We start from the raw sequence: 12101 nt of genomic DNA on the forward strand, positions 1-12101 counted from the left end.
ATTTGTGGGCCAATTCACCCACCGAGTGGGTCATTTAGATATTTTATGGTCGTGATAGATGCTTCCTCTGAATGGTCTCATGTATGCCTATTGTCATCTCGCAATTTGACATTTACAAAATTGTTGGCATAAATAATACGATTACGGGCACAGTTCCCTGATAATCAGATTAAGTCTATTCGCCTTGATAACGCTGCAGAGTTTTCATCCCAAACATTCAATGATTACTGTCTGTCGATTGGGATAAGAGTTGAACATTTTGTAGCTCATGTTCATACTCAAAATGGTTTGGCTGAGTCACTATTAAACGATTGTAGTTGATTTCAAGATCATTACTTATGAAAACTGAGTTGCCCACTTCTGTGTGGGTTCATGCAATTTTGCATGTTGCAGCACTTATTCGTCTCAGATCGATAAACTACCATAATTTTTTTTCATTATAATGGCTTTGGGACAACAACCCAATATATCTCATATGGAAATTTTTGGATGCGCTTTTTATGTACCGATAGGACCATCACAGTGCACTAAGATGGGCCTCCAAAGAAGGTTAGGAATATATATTGGTTTTGAATCGCGCTCTATTATTCGCTACCTTGAGTCATTAACTGGAGATATGTTCCAACCTCATTCGCAGATTGTCGGTTTGATGAGACACTTTTCCCAAAATTAGGGGGAGAAAATAGTGAGATTAAAGAAGAAATTTTATGGAAAAATACATCATCGTCTCATCTTGATCCTCGTACTTTCATTTGTGAGCTAGAAGTACAAAAGATTATTCATTCGCAGAAAATCTCAAATCAAATGCCAGATGCATTTACAGATTTGAAAAGGATTACTAAATCACATGTTCCTGCAAAGAATGTCCCAATTTGAATTGTTGTCCCCATAGGACCATCAACTAGTATCATAGCTAATGAGTCAAAAGCACGCCTGAAGCGTGGCAGACCATTATGATCAAAGGATCTTAGGAAAAAAAAATTAAAAGATCAAAATGACACTATGAAAAAACCTTACATAAAAAGTCAAAATGTGAGTAATTCTGATATCCTTGGAGGAATCAATGAGCTTGAGACTCAAGAAAATAATGAACGATCCGTAAAATCAAGTGATGATGATCCAAATCTGAATCGCTCAGAAATAGCGACGGATTATGTTTTTGCGTACAATGTTGCATAAGAAATTATGCAAATTATGAGAATCTTGAACCTCAATCTGTTGAAGAATGTCGACAAAGAAATGACTGACAAAAATGACAAGAAGCAATTTAATCAGAATTGAATTCACTTGTCAAGCGCGAAGTTTTTGGGCCTATAGTACAAACACATAATGGTTTTAAACCTGTTGGCTATAAATGAGTTTTTATGCGGAAAAGAAATGAGAAAAATGAAATACAAAGGTACAAAGCACGTCTTGTTGCACAAGGATTTTCTCAAAGGCCTGACATCAATTATGAAGAGACATACTCACCCGTTATGGATGCAATAACATTGCGTTATCTCATTAGTTTGACAATCTATGAGAAACTTGAAATGCATTTGATGGATGTGGTTACAGCCTACCTTTATGGATCACTCGATAATGAGATATACATGAAAATTCCTGAAGGACTCAAAATGCCCAAAGATACAGTTCAAAGTCTCGGGAAATGTACTCAATAAGATTGCAAAGATCATTGTATGATTTGAAGCAATTTGGACGCATATGGTATAACCGTCTTAGTGAGTATTTATCTAAGAAAGGTTATATAAATGATGCGATTTGCCCATATGTGTTTATAAAGAAAACAATATCAGGGTTTGTTGTACTTGCTATTTATGTCGATGACACAAACCTTATTGGAACTTCATAGGGCAATCGATTATTTAAAGAATACATTTGATATGAAAGATCTCGGAAAGAAAAAATTAGCATTTGACAAACGGTATTTTTGTTCATCAATTTGCATACACAGAAAAGGTGTTGAAAAGATTTTATATGGATAAAGCATATCCATTAAGTACTCCAATGATTGTTGATGTAAATAAAGATTCATTCCGACCTCAAGAAAAGGATGAGAAAATTCTTGGTCCTGAAGTACACCGTATCTCAGTGCAATTGGTGCACGGTTAATTTGTTAGCAAGATATAGTTCTGCTCCTACCAAGAGACATTGCAATGGAATCAAACACATATTGCGGTATCTAAAAGGGACTATTGATATGGTTTTTTTCTACTCTAACGATTGTAGTCCAAATCTTGTTGGCTATGCTGATGCAGGATATTTGTCTGACCCACATAAAGCTAGATCTCAAACAGGTTATGTATTCACATGTGAGAGTACTGCTATATCTTGGAGATCTACGAAATAGTCCATCGTGGCCACTTCATCAAATCATGCTGAGATAATAGCTATTAATGAGGCAAGTCGAGAATGTGTGTGGTTAAGGTCCATTATACACCTTATTCGAGAAAAATGTGGTTTGAAAAGCGACAAAGTACCCACAATCTTATATGAAGATAATGCAGCATGCATAACACAACTCAAGGGAGGATTCATAAAAGGCAATAGAACCAAAGTTTTTCTACACACATGAGCTCCAGAAAAATGGTGATATCAACGTACATCAGATTCGTTCGAGTGATAATGTGGCTGACTTATTCACCAAGTCTTTGCCAACCGCAACTTTCGAGAAGATGTTATACAAGATTGGAATGTGAAAACTTGGGCAGCTAAATCATGGTTTTCATCAGGGGATTAAAATACACGTTGTACTCTTTTTTCCTTAATCAAGATTTTATCCCACTGGATTTTCCTGATAAGATTTTTAATGAGGCAGCAAGTAATGCGTATTAGGAACAACTATTTACATTTGTTACTTTACTAAGAATTTTATTTTAAATGGACATCCAAGGGGGAGTGTTGTAAACAAAATTAATGAATGTCCATTATATCCCTCTTATGCCTATAAAAGACATTATAATCTCTGTAGAAAATACACCAAAAATAAAGAAGATTCAAATTTCCTATTTTATCTCTCTACCACATTCTTCTCTCTTTAATTGCTATTAGTTTAATTTTAGTACTAAATCTTTATTTTATAACTCTCTATATATATATATATTGATTGATGTTGGAAACAACAATGCATAAGCCTTGGAGTGGACCATAATACCTTGTAGCAAGATTGTGGAAGTGTTGAGCTGAAATATTGTGATGCCTATAAGGTTGTATTTTGAAATAGACAAATTACCAACATTAAACACACTCTGCCACTCCTAGTGAGTACGCCCCATTTGGATTGGCTGGAAAAAAATAGTTTTAAAATCAAAAAGTAAAAGGTCAAAATTTAATGACTTTTATAAAACTTAAACTAAAATAACTTTATCAAACATTACTAAAAAATAAAAATAATTTTACAGTAGGTTTGACCAAACCAACTTTATTGTCAATCTAATCAGGCTTTACATATTGTTTCATTCTTAGTTAATGGGGCTTAAGGTTAATTTGTTTCTATTAAAGATTAAAATGTTTGAATCTAAATAAGCATTTGAATATTAAGTTGTGCATTAAGATTTAGATTTGAATACGCATTTGAATATCAAGATATAATCTCTAAATCTAAACACTGAATGATTAAGATTTTTTGTTTTCAATCACTAAATGTACATAAGAAATTCAATACTAATAATAAAAATATTGATAAAATCTCATTTCAAAATAATAATATTTTTTAATAATATTTTAAATGTTTAATTTGATTAAATAATATATCACTTCTTTCTCTGACTCTCTAACTCACATGTATCGGAGATTAAAATACAAATTTAGATGTTTTAAATTATTTAATAATAAATTAAATGTAAAATTCAAAATGTTTTGAAGTCTTTTTCACCTCCTAGATTTATTACAAGCTAAAGAATACTCCTAAAGAAATTATACATTAATTTAGGAAGTAATGCATTTACCCGTTATTAATTTAATTAGCACGTAATTAATAAGTTTATATGGAAATTAGATAGTACAGTCAATTAAATTTATAGCGGATTTTAAAATACTTTTTTTATCATATTAATCTTGCATAATGAATTAGACACAATAATCTCACAAGTTAATCCATAATAGTTTAGAAGTCATCATATTACTTCAATATTTCAACATTCTATTACTTATGATGAGAAGATCAAAAATTACTATCTTAATTATTCAAATCATTAATGTTGAAAAAGCATTTTATGAATCACCTACACCTATTAGTTAGTATAAATATATACTTGTCATGCTTCTTTTTTATCTTTGGCAGACCACATATTTCTCATTTGAATTTTAAATCTAGTTAATATTGAAAATTTTTATTTGTGATTATGAGTTTAATGTCATTTTTTTATACTTTGTAATAATTATTATATAATCAATTTTTTATACCATTTTACATTTTTACATATTCATATATATTTGAATAGAAGCTAGAGTCACAAGACTTCTGACCACATTTAAGTAGATCATAACAATATTCAACATATGTACCAATTTAATTCTTATCTTGTGTAAATTGCATAAATCTCATAGTTTTAATATCAAATAACAATCTATCCCTAATAAGTTTCTACTTGCATTAATTTCTTATAAACTAAAAATTTAAATACAATAATTGAAGCTTGAATACATTAATATAGCTCGGATATATTAAATATTGTCTTGGATACATTAGTATGTAGTTGAGATACATTAAAAACTAGCTCGGGTACATAATATGTAGCTCAGATACATTAAATACTGGCTCAGAACATTAATATGTAGCTCGTATATATTAAAAACTAGCTCGGATACAATTAATATTGACTCGAATAAATTAATATGCAACTCGAATACATTTAAAAAGTAAGAGATTTTGAAGATTTTTAAAAGTAATTGGGGATAATGGAAATAAATGAAACAAAAAAGTGTGTATATCAGTAATTAATCCTTTTATTTTCATGCATAATAATTAATTTTATGAGATAAACGCTTTATATATATAGACTAGCGAGTATTGATCGTGCCAGCACGATCCAACAATTTTATATTCCTTGTCAAAGCTCTATACTATATCTATTCGAGCTGGACAATTAAAAATTTCAAATACTAATAAATGTCTAATATGGTATGATTTTACAAACATATAGTAGAGTTCTTTTTTCTTAAGTTTTATATGAGAAAGCAGTCGATCTCATATTTGAATTGCACCTTTCACTACGTGAAAATAATTTTTACTGACAATTAATTAACAATAATAATTTAATTATCATAAATATGTAATTTTAATTGACAAGTAAACATTCGTGATGTATGTCTCTAAAATCTTTAATGGTAAAAAAATTTAAACACTCTTTATTAATGTATATACTCCTTATCAAAGGATACCTCCTCACAGCTTACTCCTTGAAAAACAACTCTAAACATAATTCATAGACATTTTGGACCAATGTCCATGGCTTTATCATACTACACTGTTAACAATTAAGATCATCACATACAGGATAACTCATTATCATATTTAGAAATGGTGATGTTGATTCTTGCTCGTGTAACTTTTTGTAGACTCTTTATAAACTTGAGATGAGTTATAAAGTTATGAGTAGTTGTTAGTATTTATATTTGAAACAATACAGAGACAAATGACATTGACAAACAAATATTTTAAGAGCCTATAGTCAGAATAAGAAGAAAGCATGTTAACATTAGTTCGAGCAGCATATGTAAACAAAAGAGCTAAGCAAATCTATTAAGGTACTCTAACATCATTAGCACACAACCACTATGATAAAGCTTGACTACTGTTATTTCTCTATGTTAGTGAAAAAATTTACAAGATAATAAAATTGTAAGATTACAATTGAAAATAAAATGAAGAAATTAATCTATTCATGCTGAGGGGTGGATATCTCGCTCTCTTTAAGGAGATTCAAGCCCACTGCAGCAAATGTTTTCAGCGGTCTAGCAGTAGTCCTCTTTGACTGGTCCCCTCCAGGATACAACAGCCTTCACAAAGTATAACTCAACAACTCTGGACAAGAATTGAGTCCAAAGCTCCACAAAAAAGAACACCTCCCTCAACTAATAAGAACTCTCTTTTAGACTAATTCTTTCACTCTTTGTTTTCTCTTGTGTTTTGTGTGTGCCAAACCAAATGAAGACCACCACTATTTATACTACAAGAAGTCTTTCTAGCAATGAATAGGAAGATAATGAAGGTAGTAAATTGTGAAGATAATGGTCTTAGAAGTTTCATAGGTTACATAGGTTACAAAGGAGTTACATAGGTTACAAACAGTAATGGAGGAATTAAGAATGAAATAAAGTGATGGATAACCAATGCTAATGGATGATGTAGAAATTATTCATTCTAATGTTTATTGGAATGTTTTTAATCTCACAATGAATACATGGCTACTAAGTCAAAGATGAATAACATGATTAAATTGGTAGTTTAAAACACGAATACCTACCAATGATCATTTCTATAACTCCAAAATAAAATAATTTAATATGTTAAATATTAATATTAAAATGCTAATAATCTAATACTCTATCTATAAAAAAGAAATTAATTAAAAAATTATAACTTTCACCAATAATTTTTTCTGGACAATAAAGCTTCTCTTGTCAATGAGAACTCAATTTACTCACCATAAAAAAAAAAAAAACAAGAAAAGTAGCTTAACATTTTTTTGGACTTAATCACTACTTGATCCATTAAATGTCCATTATTGCCTCTTAAATAACATGGATTCACGGTTCACCATATCACGGTTCACCATATCAATCATTCAAAAAATTGAATTTTCAACAATGAATAATATGCGCGGAGATGTTTGCACAAGCAATAGGGAGCATTTTACCTTTTAATTAATTCATATTTTTTTTGATTGCCGGTTTCATTCACTCATATTATGAATTTCCACTAAGCATTTCACCTTTCAGTTTTGCTTCTTTAATTTGTGACATTAATTCATTAATTTGTTCTTGACTTCGTCTGGTATAATGATCTTTTTTACATAGTATAATAATATCAAACACAGAGAAAAAAAATCAAAAGAATTACATTACATTACAACTAATAGAGAACATAAGCAGAACATTCACAAATCGTCATATCAAGGAAAGATAGTCTCTAATGTCTACGTCAAAACAAGATGAAAGACTGAGAGATAGTCTCTAATGCTTCAAATCAAACATAAAGCATTGTTACGTGTCTATACCAAAACACGATTGAAGACACGTATATAGTCTCTAATACATATCAATTTAATAAATTTAATGACCAAACTGTCAACGTTGTAAACCCATAAGCTATAATGAAGTACTAAAATGACAAAAAGGCCCTAAGATTTTAATTAAAACACTTAGTTAGAGCTTGTTTGGTTAGGCTTGAAAGCTGGTCAAATTGACTTAAAAGTCAGTTTTTGACTTATTAAAGTGACTTATTTTAAGTTAAAAATGACTTATTTTAAGTCAAACGCTAAAAGCTAGGTGAGAGATGCTTTTTTTTCAACTTAAAAGTCATTTTATGTTGACCAAGTATATTACCTTTTTGCCTTTAATTCTTTATTATTATTATTATTATTATTATTATTATTTATCATTATTATTATATTATTATTATTGTAATTATTATTATTATTATTATTATTATTATTATTATGTTATAAATCCATTGAATTGTGTGGATTGTCCTTTAGATATACTCAAGACTTAATTGTATTCATGTATACATGTTTCCAAGGTGATAAGAACCATTTGGATAACTATGTACCTACTACTTGGACATTTATCATGGGGGCCTTTAGGGTGATATCTCAACTCTATAAATAGAGATATCATTCACCTTTTGTAGAATACACTTGAATAAGAAGAAAATTCCTCTTCTTATATCTACTTCATTTGTCTTCTTCTCTTTATGATTATATTCTTATAGCTTGATTTTATAACACGTTATCAGCACGAGTCTCTAACCAATTAAGACGTTTTGATTGATCTCGTTATAAAAATCAAGGTATTATATGCATAAAATCAGGTATGTGTTTTCTAAAATATTTTTATGATTTAGAATACAATTGTATTCAATCACTAACAATTATCAGGAACCAAAGGCATATACAACTATTGGTTGAATATGACATGCTATACAAAACTTCTTAAATAGAAGAAGGTATAAAATTTTAATAGCATGAGTTTGAATGTTATTTTGATTGTTTTAAAAGACTCAAAGGGTGAGTCATGTTGTACTTCGGTCTATTATACCGTTGGTTAAGGGTCAGACGATGGATTCAAGTATCGCACCAAAAAGGTAAGACATCATGTTATAGTCCGGATGCACCATAATGAAAAATATTTGAGGATAAGACGATAGATTCAAGTTCTATCGCACCAAAAGGGTAAGACATCAATTTGAGTTTTGATGCACCGTGATTGGGTTCAAATCCCATAGAATTATGTTGTAACATGCCTTATATGGATAAGATATTGAGTTTGAGTCAATGCACCATAGTGATGATATAATGATGACTAAGGCTTTGATGAAAAGTCTTGAAATTCGTCCTAATAAATTTGCTCTATTCCTTGAAAAGAATGTGGTAGCAACATATGATAATTTTGGAATCGCATATTCACTTGCACCATTCTATCGTATGAATGTGGTAGCAGTAAATAGTTAGTCTGAAAGATGACAAATGATTAACGATATGAAAAGGGGCATGAAATGACGAAATTATAATAGTCATCATTGTGGTAATTATAAAAGGAAGAACACCACGGGTTCTCCAAATAGTCCTTCAAAATGTGAAGGCAATTTTTATTATAAAATGGTATGAAATGTCATTGGACTTGTGAATGTTGTCGACCTAATTTGACAACTTTATAAATCCTCCATCAAAAGATAAGAAGATAAAGTGATGATACACTTGATCTTTCAAAGTGTGATGTTGAGGTGTGTCATGGAAATATGATGAATTTTAAAAACCATGACAATATACTGTTAGATTCTTGTTTTTTCACTAACATATACTTATAATGCAAATTTATGAAGTACATACGAATGATTTGTCCATTCCTTGAAGAGAATGTGACTTGTGATGAGTATCGTGAATGCTCGACCATTCTATAAGAGAATGGGTCAAGATGTGATAAAATCATTATGGGTTGAATATATGCCACAACTCACCTCTATGGGAGGTTTGAGAAAAAAAGATATATACACCAAAATTCACCTCTACGGGAGGTTTGAGAGGAAGTAAATTTTATTTGCCAGAAATAATTAATGGTATTGTATGTTTATACGTCACTATGGTATGTTTATTGTGAACTACCGAAAGGGCAATAGAAAGAAATAGTTCTTGCCTATAAGGGTTGTAGTCATTATTGTGTGGTAATACAAATTTGTCATTGGTTGTGTACCTATGGTACAACAAAAGTAAAGCAAGAAACATGTCTTGCTCGTAATGATTTTGACCATGACAATGATAATATAATTTCCTCCTTGAAGGAAATGCTCACCATAGGAATGGTGGCATGGAATATGTGATAGTACACAAAATTAAATTGCAAGCTCTAACGAGTTGTGCTATTATTAAAGGAATAATAGTGGGTTGTAGTAAGTCTCAAAAGAAACTTTTTAAGTTTTGGATGAATTGAAGAGAAATATTGAGACTATAAATTATGAAAAGATTTAATATCTTTAAATTACTACAATCGAAGAGGGTTAAAAATATTATTCAGTTTTTCCTCGTGTTTGTTGCACACAAACATGTGCATGCTGATGGAATCACATGCAAAAGTAAACTATAAGTGTACTGAAATAAAGATCAGTTGGCATGATCAGTTGACCATTCTCATTCAAATGTGATGCAAACGTAATTAAGAATTTATGTGGCTTATATGATGAAGAAATAAAAGATTCTTCAAGAATTCTCTTCTATTGTTTGTTTTCATTGTACCAGCTAAGGTTGATATTGTAATCCCCTGAAGTTTTTGGAACATATAAAAAGGTGAATATGGGCTCATTCACCTTCCATGTGGATTATCTGCAACTATATGATAGATGCATCTATGCGATGATCACATGTGTTCTATTATCAACTTACAAATTGGTGTTTGTAAGGTTGTTTGCTCAAATTGTTAAATTAAGAGCACAATTTCAAATTATGAAATTATATTGATAATGCTAATTGATTTAGCAAAAAATTGTATGCCTCCAACTATAGCTAAATCATGGTTATGAGAACAGAACTCCCAAAAAAAATTTGGTATGAGATTAATTTATTTAACATGTAGCAACATATGTATCAATCAAGCCAACAAGGTCTCCCCATTAAAATAGGTTCAGGGTCAGGAACCATATAATTTTCATCTAAAATGTTAAATGTGTGGTTATGATTTTAATTGCTCCACCATGCACAAGGATGAATTCTCAAAAAAGGTTGGGATGAATGTTAGATTTTCCAACATTAATGGGAGAGATGATTTTGACAGCTGAAAATTATGTGTGAGCTTAATTATGAATTATCTAGATCCTCGTTAAATATATATGTGAACTTAAAGTTCAAGGAATAATTCATTTGCATAATGTTGCAAATCAATTGTCAAATGAATATACTGACCCTATGATATAATTCAGCTGCAAATGCATCAATCTGAAGTCCTTGAAGGACAGAGACTATGATACGCCGAAAGCGTATAGACCAATCGATTCCAAATATAAAATTTCTTGAAGAAGGAAGTAGAAAATGATCAATATGGTCATGATAACGAGGCAAGTGCTATAAAATAGCACATTGACATAACACTTCATAAAACCTCGGAAAAAGTTAAGGTACCTGAAAAATGATGAAAAATGAAGAGATCTCAATAAGTTATGTCATGTTGGAATCAATATCAAATAACTGTCGACGGTATCTTAGATATGAGGTAGCGGCGCTCAATGATATAGATTGTGACGAGGATCTTGAATTTAAATTTGTCATATAGTGTGGACAGATAAAAGGTTGGCCAAGTAAAATGCATGATTCAAGTACTTATAAAAATGACGTTTTGGACAGATAGTCCATATATCAAGGTAATGTTAGTGGGGTAAAAATAAATTATTATGCGATTGTATAACCGTAAGATATCAAATACGGTTTGTGCCTTGGGGCATAAATTTTTTTTGCAAAAATCCTGACATTTTTGGAAATGTTTTTCTCCTATGGTGGATGCAATGAGGTTTGTTTTGATCTGGCAACATACGAAAAACTTGAATGCATGTAACGAATAATTGCAATGTCTAGCTAGACAACAAAGGTTATATGAAAATCCTTAAAAAAATTGAGGTGTCTGAAGCATATAAGAGTTTGAAAGAAACTATTTCGATAAAGCTTCAAGAATCTTTATATGGATTGAAATAGTCAAGGAGGAAAAAGGTACAAAAGAATGACCCTAATTGTCCTTGTATTTTACGAAAAGGTCTTGGTAAGATAGAATTTTGTCTTGACCTACTGATTGATAATTTGACAAATGAAATATTTGTCTATCAGTGTACATACACAGATATGTTTTGATGCGTTTTATATGGACAAATCATATTCATTGAGTACCCCGATGATTATGAGATCGCTTGAAATAAATGATGATTTAGTTTGATCTCAAAAGAAGGATGAAAAACTTCTTGGTGATGAAATTTCATATCTTGGTGCAATCAGGACACTAGTGCATCTTACTAACAATATTACCATATATTTATTTTGCAGTAAATTTACTGACAAGGTTCAGTTTCTCCCCGATAAAACGACATTGAAATGGTGTTGAGCACATGATTAAATATCCCTGAAGGACCATAGTTCTGGGTTTATTTTATTTTGAGGAATTCAAGACAAAATTGATTGGTTATGCAGATGCAGAATATTTACCTGATCCGCATAAAGCTCTATCTCAAGCACTCTATGTGTTTGCATGTGGAGGCACAATAATTTCCTGGCGATCAATGAAGTAAATATTGCTATGCAGAAATAAAACTCCTCCATGAAGCAAGTCGTACGTCTGATTGAGATAAATGACACACCATATTCAGGAAATGTGTGGTTTTTCTTTGAAAAAGAATATATCAACCA

This window comes from Solanum lycopersicum, chromosome 6 (genome assembly GCF_036512215.1).
Source record: "Solanum lycopersicum chromosome 6, SLM_r2.1".
NCBI classification, from domain to species: Eukaryota; Viridiplantae; Streptophyta; class Magnoliopsida; order Solanales; family Solanaceae; genus Solanum; species Solanum lycopersicum.